This window comes from Trichechus manatus, unplaced genomic scaffold, assembly GCF_000243295.1.
Source record: "Trichechus manatus latirostris isolate Lorelei unplaced genomic scaffold, TriManLat1.0 scaffold00273, whole genome shotgun sequence".
Taxonomy (NCBI): Eukaryota; Metazoa; Chordata; class Mammalia; order Sirenia; family Trichechidae; genus Trichechus; species Trichechus manatus.
In genome coordinates, this window is record NW_004444209.1 from 809,611 (window position 1) to 830,341 (window position 20,731).

The following is a 20,731-nucleotide window of genomic DNA, read 5'->3' on the forward strand; positions in this document are numbered from 1 at the left end:
ACTGTGCTGCAATAAAATGTGTGTGGTACTACTTAGCACCTTTGATGGTGATGGCATTTTCCCAAAAAGCCATCTTCCTCCTGTTTCCCGTAAAACCCCATCCTGCTTTTCCTGTACACTGCCCCTCACAAACCACAAGCTGCAGCAACATGGATGCCCAGCCTGGAGCAGCAGCAGCCAGGATGACCTGGAGCCAGGGGGGCCTTCGGAACAGATGCACACCCTTCCTGGGTGATGGTAAGAGGTGTGAGGTCCACTTGGCTTCATTACAAAGATTAGGAAATACACTCATTTAAGTTTAGTTGGTCTGGTGCAGGTGACAGCTTCTGGAAATGCTTCAGTTGTATGTGTATATTTCAAGAGATGTTTCCTCAGGGAGGCCAGCTCGTTTATTTTTAAACTAATGGAATGAGTATCTAATTGATTTGGGCTGATTGAGAAACTTTGATAATTGGAAAGAGCAGCTGAAGGTTACCTGTACCTTAAAGTGAAAATGATTTGCTTGAATGATTAGCAAAAACATACTAGGCAGTCATTTTCCCTAGATTATTAGAAATTAAAAATTTTTTCTGTTTAATATTTCTTGGGTGTGACAATTTTAGATTGTATTTTGTTTAGATTATTTTTTATCATTAAATTTAACATGAATCAAACTATAAGAGAGGTGCTGTAATATTAAAATGCTATCACTGAAAACTTAAAAATTTGAGAGAAGAGTAGGTAGGTGTTTTAATCTCAGAAAGCAGGGGAATTTGTTAATCTCTAGCTAGATCAGGAAGGCACTAGAGTTGATCCCTTTTTCAGTGCTGACTGGAGGCACAGCTAGATAATGGGAAATCCAGCCCTTGTGTGCAGTGGTTAAGAGCCCAGCTGCTATCGAAAAAGGTTGGCAGTTTGAATCCACCAATCGCTCTTTGGAAACCCTGTGGGGCAGTTCTGCTGTGTCTTATAGGGTCGCTATGAGTCACAATCGACAGTGACGGAAGTGGTTTTGGTTTTGGTTTAGCATGTTCCCAAGGGTGGTAGGAAGGGAAAGTCTTGTCTATTGACAAGAATAGTACAGGGATCGATAAGGATGTGGATAGCAAAAGAGTTACAAATTTTAACAACCTATAGTATTTTGATCTGCTGGCTAAAGTGGAATATCTTGATGACATTTTGATTTCATTTATTTTGATAATCCATCTGCTAATAAATTTTGAGCCAAGGGGCTATGTGGCCTGCTTTTTGAAAGCATATTCAGTGCTGGAGTACTAGGGCAAATCACGTACTTGTCCCCATTGTCTCACCTGGACCAGAAAGAGTATAGTCTGGTGGTTGTGAACAGTGGAACACAGAATGGGAGGAAGTTAAAGCAAAAGGGTCTGAGGGTTATCTGAAAGAGGAACACGGGTCTCTTGTTGATCATAGGTCCAAGTTTTATTGAGTCCTCTGTTGTACGAGAACTATTTCTACTCTTAATATCTGTCAGTGCATGGTTGCTCCTTGTTATTCTTTTATGGGTGGTGGTTTTCTGGTTTTGGTAATACAGAAAGGTATAATAGTTTCTGTCTAGTAAGGGAGATAGATGAACATGGAGATAACAATGTTACCATGTGATTATAAGGAAGCACAGGTCCTAAAAGCATGCAGAACAAGTACACTGCCCCTCTCAAACCAGAATGACCTTTAAGAGGTCAGGGAATGCTTTTTAGAGGAGATGAACTGTCTTAGGTTGAGACCAGATCACAGAAATTTGAATGCCATCCCAAGGAGTTTGTATTTTATCCATAAACCAATGGTGAGCCATTGAAATAAACTGGAGAGTGACAGCAGATTTTCGTTTTTAGAAATGTCATTCTTATCAACTTGGAAATGGCTTAGAGGAGGATGAGATTGGAAGTGGGAGATAAAGTGATTATAATCCAAAGAAAAAAATAACGATCTGGCTTGGACAAAAGTAGTGGTAATGGGAGAAGGGAGAAATTTAAGAGGATTTATTTGGTGTTGGATGTAATAAGATATAGAAGAAGAGGGAGGAATTTGGCATGACCCCTGGGTTTCTAGTTTCTGGGATGAGGATGGCCATTAAGGAATGTAAAAGAAGGGGGCAGGTTAGGATGGAGAGGTAGAGTGGGAAAAACAGTTTTTAAAGTATTGGACTTTGAAGTGCTTGTGGAACATTTAAGTAGAGACATTTATTCATTAAATATTGGATGATTCTGAAAATCATGATCAGGCTTGGGCATTTAGGCATGAACAAAACAAATACTGTCCTCTGACTTCTTGGATATTCCCATTGAGGGAAGAAATATAGTAAACAAATAGCACTTTAATAGTTTGATCTGTGTAAGAAAAGAACAGGGTCTTTGAGATGATAGCAAGGGAACCAAATTTAGAATATGGATGGTGGGGGGTGAACAGATGTTGAAGTTGAGATCTGAAAGTGGAATATCATGTGAAAGCACAGATATGGGGGAAAAAAAACTTGGTCTCTGAGCAGGAAAAACTGGTGAATACCAAGAATGCACATAGAATAGATGGAGTGGTAGAGTAAGGACCAAGCGTTCATAGTACAGGACCTGGTAGGGCAGTGTTGAAGATTTAGATTATTTTGGGCACAATGGGAGTATGTTGAGCTTACCGATTTCCCAGAAAATTCCTTCTGGCTGCTCTATGGGGAATGTTAATGAGGACTAACAGTGGAAGTAAGCAATGAAGTTAGGAGCCATTGGAGTAGCCCACTATCTCTCAGTCTCATGAAAGCAGTAATCCTAGGCCTGAGAATACTTGCCCTGGATTTTCATATTATTTTTTTCTTCGCATGTATTAATAGTGAGCAAATGTAATTAATCTGAAGAGGGTAGATTGGATGAAAACTCTTCGTGGTATAATTTTATAGTCTTTGAGTATGATGGCATTCTTTTAGGGAAGTAAAGAAGTTTTTAAAATGAGTTTTAAGTAGAAAAAATGAAACAGTGCTAGTTATATTCTGTGATAGCCCTGTAGGGTCAGATGTAGTATTTGCTGATTTGAAAGGGAAAATGAAGTAGAATCTGCATTTCTTCCTCTTACAAGTAATAATCTGAACACTTTAGCATGTATTCACCATTGTTATAAAGTTTTTAACTTGAGTTAACTTACTTAATCATCACCATAACCTTGAATGCTTGTTACAATCATTCACATTTTAGAGACGAGACTATTGAAGCATACAATTTAAATGATTGCCAAAAGTTAGACATCCCTAATAAATGGTAAGCGTGGATTCAACCCAGGCAGGTGATGGGCTGCTAACTGAAAGGTTGGAGGTTCAAGGTGAGCCAGAGATGGCTTAAAAGAAAGGTGTGGTGATCGTTTTGAAAAATCAGCTGTTGAAAAACCCTGTGGAGCACAGTTGTACTCTGACGCATGGGGTTTCTATGAGTCAGAAACGACTCAATGGCGACTGGTTAAGTAAGCCTGCAGATTTGAACTCCTAATAGATTGTTTAAATCACTGTAACATCTTAAGTATTCTAAAAAGTCCAAGTCTTGGTTAAATTTGGAAAAAGTAGTGAAAATAGAACTACTCTGGACTTAAACTTTTAAGAGTTTTTAAAAAAAATATGGCTGTGTGTTTTGACTTTTAATTGACAAAACCTTACATGCCATGAGATGTTGTCCAAGATAGTAAATTATTTAGATCAATGTAGCTTTATGGTGTAACTTTATAGTCTTTGAATATGATGGCATTCTTTTAGGGAAGTAAACATTTTTAAAATGAGTTTTAATTTTAAAAAGTGAAATAATTTTGTTTTTTTCGAAAACCACACCCAAGGGGATGTGGTGTTAACTCTAGTACTCCTTTTTTTGATCCTCATCTCACAACTGGTGTCGTTTAACCAGTCAGGCGCTCTTCTTGAAACATTTTTCACTTCACTTACAGATTTTTCTTGTGTGGTTCTGGCTGTTCCTTCTCTTAACTTCTGTTGGAGTGTCCTGTGGTTCAGTCCTTCCACTTCTCTTTTGTGTCCACCCTTACTTCTGGGCCATTCGATTCATAGATGATTTTATATACCATCTATAAGCTGATGACTCTCACATTTACGTCACCAGCTTGGACTTCTCTCCTGAATGGCATATCCATTTACCTCCTTGACAGCTCGAGTGCCAAATAAGTATATCAACTTAAAGTCAGAAGCTGAGTTCCTACTATCCTTTCTTCAAACCAGTTTCTTCTATACTGTTGCCTTTTTCAGTTAATGAAAATCCAGTTTTTGTGTTGTTTAGACCAGAGACTTTCGTTAACCATTTTTGACTGTTTTCTTTTATACCTCACCTTTGCCCTGTTGGAAAATCCTGTCAGCTCTTCTTTTAAAATACAACAGGAATTCACCACTCGTACTTGCCACTGTTGTCACTTCTGCATTATTGCAGTAGATTCCCATTTCTTTGCCCCTCTCTACAGTCTGTTCTCAGTGTGGTAGCTAGGTTGATCCTGTTAAATTGTAATGCTGGGAGAATCTGTTGCTGGAGTTTCCACTTAACTCACCTAATGGCTGCCTATTTCAGTGTTAACATCAGCATTTTACTGTGATTTACAAGACCCTCCATGGTCTGAGTGCCTCACACCCCCCCCCCCATGTTGGTATACACTGCTCTAGCCACACTGGCCTCCGTAGTGTCTTTTTTTCTTTTTTCTTTTTTAAATGTTTTGTGTTTTTGGTGAAAGTGCACAGTAAATTAGGTTCCCACTTGACAATTTCTGTACATGTTGTTCAGTGACATTTCCCGTACTCTAGTTTCCCTGCCTCCTTCTCATTTTTGTTTTAGAGTAGATGTTGACCTTTTGATCTAGATTTTTTTGTTTTTTTAGGGAGAGCACTGTACTTATGGATCATATCCTTTATTTTGTGTGCCACTCTGTTATTTCACTGAAAGGTGATTTAGGGATTGTTTCAGTTCACTGTATCTCAGGTGATAGCGTCAGGGAGTCCTCAGGTCTCATCTGGTCCAGTAAGTTTTGTTCTGTTTTTCTCCCCTTCTATCAGGGTCCGTCTATTGTGTCCCTGATCAGAGCACTTGGTAGTGGTAGCTGGGTACCATCTAGTTCTTCTGGTCCCAGGAAGGATGAAGTTGTGGCTTGAGTAGGCTGTTAGCTCTGTAGATTAGATTAGTTTCTACTGAGACTTTGATTTCCTTCTTACTCTGTTGTCCCTGATGAATAGAGACTAATAGTTGCATCTTAGATGGCTACTCCCAAGTTTTTAAGACTCCAGACACTACTCACTTCACTAGGATGGAGAACAAGAACTTTGTGAATTGCATCATGCCGATCGAGCTGTTCCATGAGACTGAGGTCCTAAGCCTTCAAACCTAGAAAACTAATTTTGCAAAGTATTTGGTTATGTCTGAGAAGTATCTGTAATTTTGTCTTTTATATGTGCTTGTACACATCAGTGCACACGTGTATACACCTTATCTTCCCATATATCTGTATACCTATACACATGCGTATGTGACCATACACTTGTTTTTTGACTTAACTGTATTTTGAACACACTAGATATGCTCCTACCTCAGAGCCTTTGCTTGGAATTCCTTCCCCTACACATTCATAAGGTTAGTTTCCTCGATTTTTTTAGGTTCTTACTCAGAAGACACCACCTCAGTGATGTCTTCTCTCTCAGCCCTTCCAATCCTTCTAAATACTCTTAAGCACTTTTCAGGAGCTCACCTCCTGTGTTGTTGGTTGCTGTTAAGAGGATTCCAACTCAGCAGCCCCACGTGTGCAGAGTAGAGCTGCTTCATAGGGTATTCAAGGCCGTGACCTTTCGGAAGCAGACTGCCAGGCCTGCCTTCTGAGGTGCCTGTGGGTGGGTTTGAACCACCAACCTTTCAGATGTTCTCTAGTTAAGGCTACCTCTTACAAATAGCTTGCTTTCTCACTGGAGAATAAAGGGGGAAGAAACAGTAATCAAGTAAGTGCTTAACCCTTTGCACTACCCAGGGAATCCTTCACCTAACATAGAACCTAATTTCCTATTAACCTTGTTATCATGTGTCTACTCTCCATTAGAATGTAAGCTTTAATGCAGGGCTTTTTCCTTTTTTGTTTACTGCTGGATTTACCATTTCTAGGATGTTTCTTGACTCGTAGGAGCTGAATAAATACATGTTGATTGAATGTGCATAAGAACATGTAAACAAAGAGAAAAGATCTGGAAGGATTTATGCCACAGTTCATTATCTCTGGGCTAGGGGGTGGAATTTAGGAGGGTTGAAAGGAAACTTGCTCTGTGGGGTTGAAGACTCTTAAAATGAGCAATGTAGTATTATTTTGCTTCTAATCAAAAAAACTTAAAAGTCCTTATAGTAGATATAGTTCAGCTCTTTATTCTGATTCCATGTCTGGGTATAAATAGCGTAATGTTTCCCAGCCTGTGGAGTAGGGATTTAGTGTAAGCAGTGTTGATAGTAAAATTGAAAAACAGCCTTAAAATAGAGCTGGCTGTGATAAAATGTGTCAAGTTTGCAATTAAACATACTGTTGGCTGTGTTGCTTGTGGTGGGGCTCTAATGAAAAATTGGAAAAACTTTACCATTTTTTTTTTCTTTATTCTCTAGTGAGAAAGCAAGGCTGTTTTTAAGAGGTAGCCTTAACAGATTAGAGAACATCTAAAAAAATTTTTTCTTCCTCCCTAGTCTGATTTTAATTTTACCAGTCTGAAATATTCTTCCTGTTCCCCATTTAGATTAATGTATGACACTCTCTGTGGCACAAATGGTTAAGTGCTTGACTGCTAACCAAAACGTTGGTGGTTTGAACCCACCCAGAAGGCCTCACGGTCTTCCAAAAGATCACAGCCTTGAAAACCCTGTGAAACAGTTCTACTCTGTTTACATGGGGTTGACTAACAACAACGGCAGCATGACTCCCCAGTTGAGTTCGAAACTAATATTAACTCTTTAGGAGTTTATTGAATCAGACTTTGATTTTTCCAGCTAGTACCGAGTAACATTTAGGAATAGCTTAGTTGAGTTCATGTTAAACAAAATTTTTCCTGTAGCCCTCCTACTAAAATTCTGTTTTCTAAAGATGATAAAACCATTTAATATACATACTGTGCATTGTCCTTTATTATATATTAATTCTTTAAGTAAAATCATTTTCATGTAAGTGACTTTGGTATTAACTTTAAAACTTTATGGCTAAAATTCAGGTAGAAAGGTATGCTTTCTAAAGGAAAATTTTTCCTTTGTATTGTCCTTGAAAACTTGTTGACTTAGGTTGGGATTATGCAGCTGTTTTTGCTGTATTTTAGATGTAGTTTTATTAAAAGTGAAAAGTCACTCAAGTGACTAAGATTGGTGTGGATTTTTAAGAGCATTTCAAAAATGCAAATGAGCCAAAAGAAATCAACTATCCAAAGATCAGTGCTTTGATGTGTCTTTTAAGGTTTTTTATCTATATATACTTGAAAGTTATGTCACATACTATAAGTAATTTTTTTTTTTACTTAATGTGAACATCTTGTGTCAGATGTCTAACATTTTTTAGTAACAGAACTGCATTGCATAATTGTATAATATTTTATATTTTAATACTCCACTGTTGGGTCCTATGAGTTTTCCCCTTTTTATTACTAAGATTTTATAAATATCCTTATTTTCTTAGAATTAAGCCCCAAAAGTATACTTGTTCAAGGGTATGTGCATTTTTAAGACTGAAATCCTGTTGTTCTCCTAAAAGGTCACAGTTTACTTGTTGGCAGTGTAAGAGTGACCACTTAATGCTTATTTCTGGCTTTGTGAATTATTTGGACCTTTTACATATATTTGTGTATAATTCAAGGCTAACGTATTCATCCTATTCAGTATCTGAAGTGGTTGATAAGTCTTTGACTTGGATAGTAAAAATACTTACAGAGGCATAGAATTTCTGGATTTCTGAGTGAAACATTGATACCATGTTGATGAAATTTTTGTGTATGGTTTGAGATCCACATGTAATTTTTTTCTCGTGTATTTGTATTTGGTGCTACCTTTTAATTTTATTGTTAAAAACACAGAAGGGTGTATAATGTAACAAGTCCCCATGTAATTGTCATCCTTCCACCTTTAAAAATTAATCCTTGGCCAGTCTGGTTTCATCTATACCTGCATCCACTCCTCCCCCCTGGTTAGTTTGAAGCAAATCCTCAACATATTTTATCTGTAGATATTTCAGTATGTATCTTTAAAAAGTAAGGACTTAATAAAATAACCGTAATCATTACCACACCAAAAACATTTAATACATTACTTTTTAAGCTGTTATAAATGTTTGTGAACATATCCTTGTGTGGATGTATGTTTTTATTTCTCTTCAGTAAATACCTTGAATGGAATTGTTGAATTAACTTTATAAGACCCTGTAAAACTGTACCTTACTGCATTTTTGCTTAGTAGTTGTATCAGTTAGCAAAAGAGAGTTAATTAATACATTTTAAGGCCCTAAAATACTATTCTGAGGACTGAGTGAGGTGTTCCCCAATTCTGAATAACCAGATATCAAATTAAGAGTAATAAAGATCCGATTCCACTATATTGTTATATGTTTTATTTTAAATTCTTAAATTTGTATATAATCCCATGTTTCAGCTGCATAGTTACGTCAGAATAATGGAGAAGCTTGTAGTAAATTTTATTTCCTTATTAAAGATTACTCAGGATTACTAAATTGTTTTGCTGTACTGGTCCAAAATCTTATCCACAATTCAGAAATTCTGAAAAAGTTTTCCTTTAGTTTGGCACAGACTTATTTAGCTACCAAATGGGACCTCACTTGACACGAGATTATTTATAGTCTGTGTTAACACTTAGTGACTAATCCTGTTTCACTGCAGAAATATTAATGTATTTAATTTGATATTTGATTATTTCCCCAGGTCCCAATGGGGTGTTATATAACAAAAAAGCACAATATCCTTTCTAAAATCTGAAAAGTCCTGATTTTTCAAACTCATTGACTCCAAGTGTTTTGATAAGGGACTGTAGGTCATGGTAGACTCAGATGCTCAGTTTGAGGTCACTGATGTAATTGAAACTTTCTACAAGGATAATAGGAAATGAAGTCTTGTAAGTAAGTATTGTTGATCCTTGCTATTGAGAATGTAGTCTGTGTTCCAGCATCACCATCATCTGGGTGCTTACTGGAAATACAGAATCTCACACACTAGCCAGGAACTAGTGATACACATTAAAGAGAAGCACTGGTCAAGCACTTTCAATCCTTTTTTGTTGCATGCTTGGGAATTAAAGATTTGGGTGAATTTTCTGGCAAGAGTGTTTTTGATGTTTGGAGGGAATGTTGAAGACCACTTTGTGGCCATATTTTATGTGAATTTGAAATAATACAATGTAAGAGAAAGATCATTTTATGTGCAAAATCTGAAACAATGACTACCCCAGATTAAAAATATAGAAGAACCAAATAATCTCAGAAGCAAGCAGGATGGATAAGTGGTGATTCCACTTAAACTAGTAATCAGAAGTTCATGAAATCTGTGCATTTTGAATTATTTGAGCTCTTAATGCAGTCAGTATACCTGTATAACGTGACCAGTCTGTACTTTCTGGTGATAAAGGATAGCTGATGAAAAGATTCACACATACTCACAGAACATAATTTTGTAGACCAAGATCGATCCGTGCCTATAATAGATAAATGATCATTTTTTTCTTTTCCTACCTTTTTAAAGAAAATACTCAAACACACAGAAAAGTATAATGAATTCTATATTCTTTCCACCTAGATTGATAGACTTCTCATCTAGATTACCATGTTTGCTTGTTCTCCATTGTTTTTTGTTGAATCATTTGAAAGGAAATAGCAGACTTAAGAGAAGGACACTTAACCCCTCAGTTCTTCAAACCAGTGGTTTTCACAGTAACCATTTTGTTTCTCTCATTCGCATAGGTTTTCAGTTGTGTTCGAGATAATAGGTCCTTCTATTTTTGGTATATTTATTACTTTTGTATATTGCATGTGCCCTCGTTTTAGTTCCCAGCTAAAATTTATTGAGGTTATGAAGTAATTTTGAAATGTTGCTCGATTCTTATTGAAAGCATTCTTTTACATATTCCTAATGCTTAAGAGTCCTGCTGGTGCAGTGGTTAAGTGCTTGGCTACTCCCGGAAAGATTGGTGTTCAAACCCATCCAGCAACTCTGTAGGAAAAAGACCTGGGAATATGCTCCTGTAAAGATTACAGCCAAGAAAACCCTGTGAAGCAGTTCTCCTGCGTCACATGGGGTTGCTGTGAGTTGAAAATCAGCTTGACAGCACCCAACAGCAACTGCTTGTTTGATACTTGAAGGTTCAGGAATTTGTTTCCAATAGTCAATAGATGTTCTTTGTTGATGGGGAGTTTTTACTACGTAAGAAAGACGAAGTTGGTCTAGTTAAGAATATGACAGGCTCAAAAATGCCGTTCATTTTTTTTCTTAAGTCTGATGTAACATAGAAACAAAGCACTAACATTTGATGATAGCACAGTTGACTCTGAAGGTTGAGAACATAGAGAAATGTTGGTATTCATTGGAACTCTCAATGAGTGAGAGACTAAATTATGAAATACAACTCTGTTGTTAGGTGCTGTTGAGTTGGTTCTGACTTATAGCGACCCTATATACAACAGAATGAAACACAGCCCAGTACTGTGCCATCACAGTCTTTGCTATGCTTGAGCCAATTGTTGCAGTCACTGTCAATCCATCTTGTTGAAGGTCTTCCTCTTTTTGGCTGAACCTCCACTTCACCAAGCATAGTGTCCTTCTCCAGGGATTGGTCCCTCCTGATAACATGTCCAAAGGACGAGAGACAAAGTCTCACCATCCTTGCTTCCAAGGAGCATTCTGGCTGTACTTTTCCCAAGTCAGATTTGTTTGTTCTTCTGACAGTCTATGGTATATTCAATATTTTTCGCAACACCGTAATTCAAAGGCATCAATTCTTCAGTCTTCCTTATTCGTTGTCAACTTTCTCATGCATATGAGGCGATTGAAAATACCATGGCTTGGGTCAGGTGCCCCTTACTCCTCAAAGTGACATCTTTGCTTTTTAACACTTTAAGGAGGTCTTCTGCAGCAGATTTGTCCAGCATGGTACATTATCTGATTTCTTGATTGCTGTTTCCATGGGTGTTGGTTGTGGATCCAAGTTAAATAAGATGTCTAGTTCCTTGCATTCATATAGTTCTGAATTGCCATGAATTTTCAACTTCTGCTTAGGGATTTATAGAAATACTTCGCTGATTCTAGGTCAGCTGTATATCATAATCATTAAGTCCCAAAATAGCGTTCCGCTATTTTTTCAGAATGAAAATTTTAATTTTTCTTCTGTTACATAAGCAATATGTGTAATTAAAGAAAAATTGGGAAATAATACAGAAGAAAAAAGAATATTTAAAAACCTCATAATCTTACCCTCCTTGAGATGTCTGCTGATATTGTATAGTATAACCTTCTAGATAACTTGTATATACACATATGCTGCTTAACGTATCTTAAACCTTTTTCAAGGTCAATACAGTGTCATTTTAAAATAATTTATTGCTTGCATGCTTTTGGATTGATGTAGTAAAATTTATTTCACTAGTCTCAGTGATTATTTGTTTCATAATTTTTCACTATTAATATGTCTGCATTCTTGTTTCCTTTTGATAAATTCTCAAAAGTGAGACAATTGAGTCAAAGAATACTCAGTTTTAAAGCTTTTGAAAAAATTGTCAAGTTGTCCTTTGGAAATACAGTACCAGTTCATACTATTTTAAGTATAAAAATGACCATTTCTTTTGAACCCTTCCTTACACTAGATATTAAAAGATGTTTTTGCCTGTTTGGTAGGTGAAGTGTGGCATTTGGTTTAATTTCTATTTCCTTTATTGTGGTGTTGAATTTTTTTTTTAATCTTTATAGATTTTAGTAATATTTATTAAATGTTGTTGGCTCTTTTTTTGTTATGTTCCAATAATAGTAAATGATGTAGCAGCAGCAGCAGTGCTAACTATGTGGCAGGCATCCTATTCAGTGCTTTCTGTACCTTCTTTCATTTAAGCCTCATAACTACCCTGTGAGACAAGTACTATCATTCTGGTTTTTAAAGAGATAGATATGCTGAAGAGAAGGACCGTATCACTAGTAAGTGGTTGAGCTTGAAGTTGAAACAGATTTGTCTGATCCCAGAGCCTCTGAGCTCTTAACCATGAGGCTGTATTTATTATTTTCATAACATTTTATATGTGATACTAAAGACATAAATTGTGGGATAAATATGTATTGCAGACATTTCCTCAGTTTTTCATTTATGGTGTGTTTGGAGTGGGATGTTTTGTATTTTCACGTTCTATTTAGTAAGTTCCCATCTCAAAGTTGTTAAGAGTCTGATATACTATTTTAAATGAAGTTTGGTCATGGTGGATATGGCTTGAATTTGTGGAGATAGATATCTTGGAATCCACCTTTATCAGTTAAAAATTATCAGTTAACCTTTATCAGTTAAAAATTTTTAGAAGTGGGTATTACTTAAATTTTTAAAGCTCTTAACTTGGGTCCTGTTCAGAACTCAACCAATGTGGAGCTTTTCAAGATACAGAAAATAGGCAGAAGGGCATCTCAGTTGGAATATAGCATGAGAAAAGCTTTTGCTATTGAAGAAAAAGTGTGTTTTTTTAATTCAGCTTTTAAAAATGACTCGGATGAATCTTCCTGGGACATATTGAAGAAATCAGTAAAGGATACGTAATTGAGAGGGGTTGTCAATACTCTGTGAACAGAATGACAGTCTAAAATTCTCTTCAGGATGGAACCAGGGACTATGAACTGAATATCGAAAGATAAAATATTATGTGGGATTTAAAGCCCTTCACTTGATGTAAAGAAACCTAGCAAAAAAGTTATCTGAATATAGCAGGTTAGCATTATATTAGAACCAGTGACTAAGAATTAGGACTTTTACTTAACAGTGAATTCTACATGTCTTGACAATGCCAGTGTTAGCAGGAATAATAATAGCAACTGGAAAGCATCCAGAGTTTGTACCACTCTTAAACTCTTCCAAGAGCATCTAAATTTAGACTACTGTGTTGAAAAGGATATTGACAGATGGTTATACTTTTATAAGGCACCATTTCTTATTTTAATATAAGATTTCCAGGACAGGGAACAGTTTGAATAGGATGTTTTAAGATAAAGAGAAAAAAAAAAGTTAATTGGATTGCTAATGAGTGGACTTAAAGAGAATAGATAAGGAAAGGAATCTAGAAGAGTGGAATTAATTTTTAGAATTGAGTATCTTTTGGTTGTGAGTACCCCGACTTTGGTGGCAGTTCAGAGGCTTGATCATTGGTGAGGGATCAAGGACATTGTAGAAGGAATATAAGCGTCCTATGAGGAATTTGGGGAGCAGTGAGAACTAGATGATTTTTTCCCATTGTTGAGGTTGTGGCAATATATTCTTTCAGATTTTCATTATTTAGTTTGCTGCATTACATTACTCTTTTATACTTTAATAGAAAAAAGTACTTAATAAAGGAAACTTGAAGCAAAGAAAGAAAGAAAATACAACATCAGCACTTGAATTTAACCACTGTTAACATTTTGATGTTTTGGTCCAGTCTTCTCTATCTGTATGTATTACTGTATGTCGTTTAGAGCCTCTATAAGTATAAACAGGAAGCCCTTATGGTGCAGTGGTTAAAGCGATCGACTGCTAATCAAAAGGTTGGTGGTTTGAAACCATCAGCGGCTCTGCGGGAGAAAGATGTGGCAGTCTGCTTCTTTAGAGACTTTAGAGCCTTGGAAACTCCATGGGGTCGCTTTGAGTCAGAATTGATTCAGTGGCAGTGGGTTTGGGATTTTGTATAGTATAAACATTTTCTAGTTTAAGTATTCTACAACATGATTTTGTTAAATGGCTGTAATATTGTATCACAGGGATTTTCAAAACTTATAGATGGTTGGTGTTTCTCTTTCAATTCCAAACAAACATAGAATGAAAATAAAAAGTTTTATTTGTTTAATATAAATGTGTAAATCTGACATTTACTTGGCACCTGTCTTTTTTTAAGAATTTTCACATGAACCTATAGCAGCATGTACCCTGTTTGTTTACTTATAGCAGTGGAACTGCTAGTTTCCTCTTCCACCCCCACTTGTGCTGATCATTCTTATATTTGCAAGTAGGGAAAAAAACACCGTGCAATTTTGCTATCAGTGGGAACTTGTTAAAGTATGCGACCTGGTATGTATCAGTTTTTCATTTGCTGTATAATAGACTCTTTAAAAAATGATTTTGAACGGGTAGAATACCTCACCCTTGTTTCAGCTTCTCTGTTTTCATTCTGGTAGCAAATTGCCATGTTTGTTCCCTGTACACTTCTTTCCCCTGACTGATTTGAAAGTTGTAACATGAAACTTGACTAAAGACATCAGCATACTGCATTTCCTAAGAATAAGGATAATCTCTATCACCAGAATATTATCACACCAACAAAAATTAACATTAATTCATTAATACCATCTAATATACTATCCATATTAAAATTCCCTAGTTGTCACACCCCTCAAAAAAAAAGTCTCCTTTCTCCCAAGTCAAGATCCAATGAAGGCTAACACATCACTTTCTTAATCTAGAAAAGCCCCTACTTTTTTTTTAAAGGAGAGTCCTCACCAGTTGTGTTATATAATGTCCTAGTGTCGAATATTTTGCCAAGAATATTGCATAGGTGATGTGTTTCTTATTGTGTTACATTAGGAGACTTAAAATGTCATGCTGTCATACAGTAACTGATTCTAGATACGATCGTTGGTTTAGGCGGAGACCTTCAGGTCTCCATTGTAAAGGTACAGTATTCTCTTTATATTGAGTGAGTAATCTTGTTGGGTGATAATTTGAGACTATATAAATACCCTGTTCCTAACCCAACAAGCTATCACCCAATGGTTTTAGCATACATTGATGACTCATCTGAATCAATTGTGATGTTAAACATTCTGATGTTCACCAGCCTATTTAAAAACAGTGAAGTCTTTAAATCTTTTAGTTTTTAATATGCTTTTCTTAAAACATTTTTGTATGTTTAAGATCCATTTGTTTTACATTTCCTTTTCTTTGAATGATTAATACCCTTGCCTTTTTTAAATGTTAGGTTGTTACCCTTTTTTCTTATTGAGACTGAATTCTATTATTTAGATCTTTTGACTGTTCTTAGTTGATAAACAGTTTTTCTTTAGCGTATGTAATTTTCTACATTAAAAAATTTAAAAAAAATTTGATCCATCTGTAATTTATTTTTGTGCATAGAGTAGTAACATTCATTGAATTGTCCATTCCCCCCATATTTACAATATCTTAAGTATCCTCATAGTTATATTTCTTAGACATAGCAGTTAGTTGTTTTTCTTAAGATGATCAGCTTTGTTTTTTCACGGCCTGCAGTTCTTAAAAATACCACCAGTACTACTTTCCTGTGTTAGAAGTCTTTACATGCTAAGTCTCTACCTTGAGATCATGTCTGCATTTTTGAAGAACAAGTGTTGGGGATGGAGCAAGGTAATAAACAGTTTTTTTTGCAAACATATGGGCAGTTCATTGTTGGCCTTTCTACAGAGGCCATAGGGAGGTTAGTTGGTGAAAGCAATAAAAATCCACAGAAGCGAGAGTTACAAAGAAGGTGGCCAGAAGAAATAGTAATCTGAAAGTAGTATGGAAAAGGGTACCAAAAGAGACAAGGGACCCAAGGGACAAAATAGGAGCTGAAATTTGGTGAAGGAAAAAACCTAGACGAGATGATGATGCTATAAGTAGGCAGAGAAAATTTATTTTTATTATCCTGCAGGGTACTGAGAAACTGCTGACAAATTGTGAAAAGACATACTGAAATAGGAAAACTTTGGAATCAAGATTTAGTTATCCCTTAAAATACTTGCCAACTCATTGCTGCCATCTAGTGCCACCTTGTGTTTAAAATTCTCCGAAGAAATAGAAATAATTTACGCACACAACATTAGGCATGTGATAGTTGCCTCTAATTTTAGCTAAATTTGGAGGCAGTTTTGGGTTTTATTGGACAGTAATAAAAGAAATTCTAAGATAGGACTCTGAATTTTCTAATTTGAAGTAAGTTGTTTTCCTTGTTCTCTAGTATGATTTTTCATCTTATAAACCGTGCTAGTTCTGTGATTTACCACCCATCCCTTTTTTTTTCTGGATCAACAGATAATGTGGTAGGAGTAAGAGTAATAATGTGATTAGTCTGTGTGAATAGGGTATGGGTGTAAAGGACTTGCTGAAATGCCCAGTAGAAACATCGTGGTTTCTTACTTCCTGCTTCTGTTTATAGTAAATATGCATAGATGAGATACTAGAAACAGTCTGAATGTGTGGCACTGAAAAAATTGTCAGGTACCTAATGTATTACCTTAACCCTTTCCGTTAAGGTAGAGTTCTATTGCCTCTGCGTAAAGGCAAGAGAGCTGAAGGCTTGGCTCTGCTTTTAAATTGATTTTGGCCCAGATCCTGGCAAATGCCAGGACCTCAGTAACCTTCAGTTTAAAGATAATTTGAACCTTTCCCACCTTGCTATACCTTTTTTCATAGGAATTCACTTAAGATTTAATATTAGCATAAAAGAACTAGAGTAGTTGTCAATAAACATTTAGAAAAATTTTAGCTATATTGACAGTCCAAGGTGGTTTTTCCTCTTAAAATGTCAGAGGTATGATAGAGAATCTCTAAGTTCAAGTTCCTTGTAGCTCAAGCTTCAGAATGAATAGCTAGAAATAAAATTTGCAAGTTTGTTTACATCCCAACCAGGTGCAGATTAAAATTTTTTTTCATTCTTTTTTGTTATAGGATGTGATGATAGAAGTGGGAATAGAGACATATTTCTGTATGAGAATATTTAAGCATTTCTTGTTCTTTACACTGTCACTAAATACACTAACATCTCTTGTGTTTATTGCTTCAGAATAAAGCATATTATCAAACAGACACATAGATCCTTTGGTGTTTTAAGGCAGTAAAAGTAATTTAATATTCCTGGTTTTGACTTAGTCACCTTAATGATCCTTTGCAGATAAACGTCATGGGAAGTCTGTTCCTTATTCTGCTCTTTTTTTTTTTTTAAACAATGAGAAATTTATTTTCTCATAGTCTAGTCGACTAGAAGACCAAATTCAGGGTGTCAGCTCCAGGGGAAGGCTTTCTTTCTCTCTTGGCTCTGGAGGAAGGTCGTCCTCATCATCTTCCCCTGGACTAGGAGTTTCTCTGTGTAGGAACCTCGAGTCCAAAGGATCTGCTCTGTTTCTCTCTTGGTGATATGAGGTCCCCCATTCTCTGCTTGCTTGCCTTTTCCTTTTATCTCTTGTAGGACAAAAGGTGGTGCAGGCCACACTCCAGGGAAACTCCGTTTGTATTGGATCAGGTATGTGACCTGGGTAAGGGTGGTGTTACAATCCCACTCTCATCCTCTTTAACATAAAATTACAATCACAAAATGGTGGACAACCACACAATACTGGGAATCATGGCCTAGCTAAATTGATAAACACATTTTTGGGGGGACATAATTCAATCCATGACAGCAATGATCTCTTCCTGCATCTAGGCAGCAGTGGAAAGTATTATTCCTAATGGGCAGAGGGCCTGGTCCTGACCCTCAGTCAGTGGTATCCGATGAAAAAGGAAAGACAGAATAGGTGCATTCGAATCGTGGTGTTGGCAAAGAGTACTGAATATTCCATGGGCTGCCAGAAGAGTGAACAAATCAGTATTAGAAGAAATACAACCAGAATGCTTTTTGGAAGCAAAGAGCAGGGCCTCTTACTTTGGAATATCATCAGGAAGGACCGATCACCAGAAAAAGACTTCATGTTTGGTAAAGCAGAGGGTCAGCAAAAACAAGGGAACCCCTCCATGAGATGGATTGACACAGTGGCTGCAACAATAGACCAGACATACCAACGATCGTGAGGATGGCACAGGACCAGGCAGCATTTCGTTCTGTTACACATATGGCCACCATCTGTCAGAATCAACTTGGTAGCAGCTAACAACAACACCATAGACTCTAGCCTCATGTGGCTGTTGAGCACTTGAATTTAGCTTGTGTGATTCAAGAACCGAATTTTTAATTTTAATTTATTTATCTGGCTACTGTATTGGACAGCCCAGCCTAGGCTTGGCAGCTGCCCAGCTATCATGAGTCGGGTCACCCTGGGAGCCTGCAGAAAAGGAGAGTTTCAGACCCCACCCTCAGGGATACAGTTTCAGCAGGTGGGGAGAGGCCTTGGAATCGCATTTTAACAAGCATCCAGGCCCTGCCCCATTCTCCCTTATTCTGTTTTTCTCCCCAGCTCCCCACCATCTCTCTTTTTTTTTAATTGTTGTAGTTTAAATGAAAGTTTACAATTCAGGTTAGTCTCTCATACAAAAATTGATACATACGTTGTTACATGACCCTAATTGCTCTCCCTGTACTGTGACAGCACATTCCTCCTTTCCACCCCTGATTTCCCAAGTCCATTCAACCAGCTCCTGACCCTCTCTGCCTTATCATTTCTCCTCCAGTCAGGAGCTGCTCATTTAGCCTCATGCATCTACTTGAATTAACAAGCCCACACTGCATGGGTATCATTTTATGTCCCATAGTCCAGTCCACTCTTTGTCTGAAGAGTTGGCCTCGGGAATTGTTTTAGTTCTGGGTTAACAGAGAGTCCGGAGACCATGCTTTCTGGGGTTCCTCCAGTCTCAGACCACTAAGGCTGGTCTTTTTACTAGAATTTTGAGTGCTGCACCCCACTTTCCTCCTACTCCATCAGGGACTCTCTCGTGTTCCCTGTCAGGGTGGTCATTGGTGGTAGCTGGGCACCATCGACTTCTTCTGGTTTGAGGATGATGAAGTCTCTGGTCTGTGTGGCCTTTTCTGTCGCTTGGGCAAATATTTTTCTTGTAATTTTGGTGTTCTTCATTTTCTCCTTTACTCCAGGTGGGTTGGGACCAGTTGATGCATCTTAGATGGCTGCTCGCTAGCTTTTAAGACCCCAGACACCACTCATCAAAGTAGGATACAGAACATTTACTTATTAAACTTTGTTATGCCAGTTGACCTAGATGTTCCCTGAAACCATGGTCCCCAGACCCCCGCCTCTGCTACTCTGTCCCTCGAAGTCTTTGGTAGTATTCAAGAAACTTCTTAGCTTTGGTTTAGTCCAATTGTGCTGACTTCCCCTGTAGTGTGTGCTGTCCTTCCCTTCACCTATGATAATTCTTACCTACTATCTAGTTAGTAAATAACCCTTTCCCTCTCTCCTCACCCTTGTAACCATCAAAGAATGTTTTCTTCTGTGTTTAAACCTTTTCTTGAGTTCTTATAACGGTGATCTTATACAATATTTGTCTTCCTGTGACTGACTAAATTCACTTAGCATAATGCCTTCCAGATTCCTCCATGGTACAAGATGTTTCATGGATTCATCCTTGTTCTTTACCTAGCATAATGCCTTCCAGATTCTTCCATGGTACAAGATGTTTCATGGATTCATCGTTGTTCTTTACCGTTGGGTAGTATTCCATTGTGTGAATATACCATAATTTGTTTATCCATTTGTCAGTTGATGGGCCACCTAGGTTGTTTCCATCTTTTTACTTCCGTGAGCAGTGCTGCGGTGAACATGGGTGTGCATATATCTGTTTGTGTGACGGCTCTGATTTCTCTAAGATATATTCCCAGGGGCAGGATTGCTGGATCGTATGGTACTTCTATTTCTAGCTTTTTAAGGAAGCGCCAAATAGATTTCCAAAGTGGTCGTACCATTTTAAATTCAAATAGATTTCCAAAGTGGTTCTACCATTTTATATTCCCACAAACAGTGTATAAGTGTTCCTGTCTCCACAGCCTCTCCAGCATTTATTATTTCGTGTTTTTTGGATTAAAGCTAGTCTTGTTGGGGTGAGATGGTATCTCATTGTAGTTTTGGTCTGTATTTCTCTAATGGCAAATCGTGAGCATTTCATAATGTGTCTGTTACCACCTGTTAGTCTACTCTTTGAAACCATGTTTTGAAAAGAAATGATGTAGTTTTTTTTTAATATTGCATGTGCTTTTATATACATAGTGCCTCTGTACTGTTCTGTATTAAGTTTAAGAGTGAATTTGACTTAAAAGAGCAATTAAGGATCTCATTTTGCTGACAACTTGTAAAGGAAGTGACTGGACTAATTTCATCTTTAAGGAATTAGGGAGTACTTAGGGTATGCCGGAGCCCTGGTGGCACAGTGGTTACCAGCTTGTCTGCTGACCAAAAGGTCAGCAGTTCAAATCTACCTGCTGCTCCTTGGAAACCCTATGGAGCAGTTCTTCTCTGTCCTATAGGGTCGTTATGAGTCTGAATTGACTCAGTGACATTGGATTAGGGTATGCCAGTTGCAGTTAAACTGTAGACCCATTAACTGGCCATCGTTCTCCAGCAGTGAATAGATTATTAAAGTTAAAATTTAAAACATGTAGATTAACATTTCATTATTTGACAGAATTACTAAACTAGTAAATTCTAGTGGTATTGTAAATGTGGTAAAGATGGAGAGACTAGGTTAGTTTAGTCAACAGAAGAAAAAACTAGTCTTGCGGTAGAGGAGGGGAATTAAATAGAAGAGAGAGGGAACTGGTGATCTCAAAACATTTGAATGATCGTATAAAACGTTTTAAGACCTGAATTATTATTATTATT

At 37.1% G+C, this 20,731-nt stretch overlaps 1 protein-coding gene across 16 annotated transcripts in view; it reads left to right on the forward strand.

Annotated features, from left to right (window-relative positions):
• The window catches only part of HNRNPC (heterogeneous nuclear ribonucleoprotein C), a 64,257-nt gene that overhangs the window by 4,885 nt on the left and 38,641 nt on the right, over positions 1 to 20,731 (forward strand). The window contains exon 1 of one of the 16 annotated variants that reach the window (XM_023724971.1): positions 7 to 244. The exons of 12 other annotated variants lie outside the window; for them this stretch is intronic. The gene's annotated coding sequence lies outside the window, so the exon portion shown is untranslated. Of the gene's footprint in view, positions 1 to 6; positions 245 to 11,081; positions 15,555 to 17,373; positions 17,428 to 20,731 lie in introns of those variants that run through there. 3 more of the 16 variants (XM_023724968.1, XM_023724966.1, XM_012559581.2) reach the window with 3 other exon arrangements.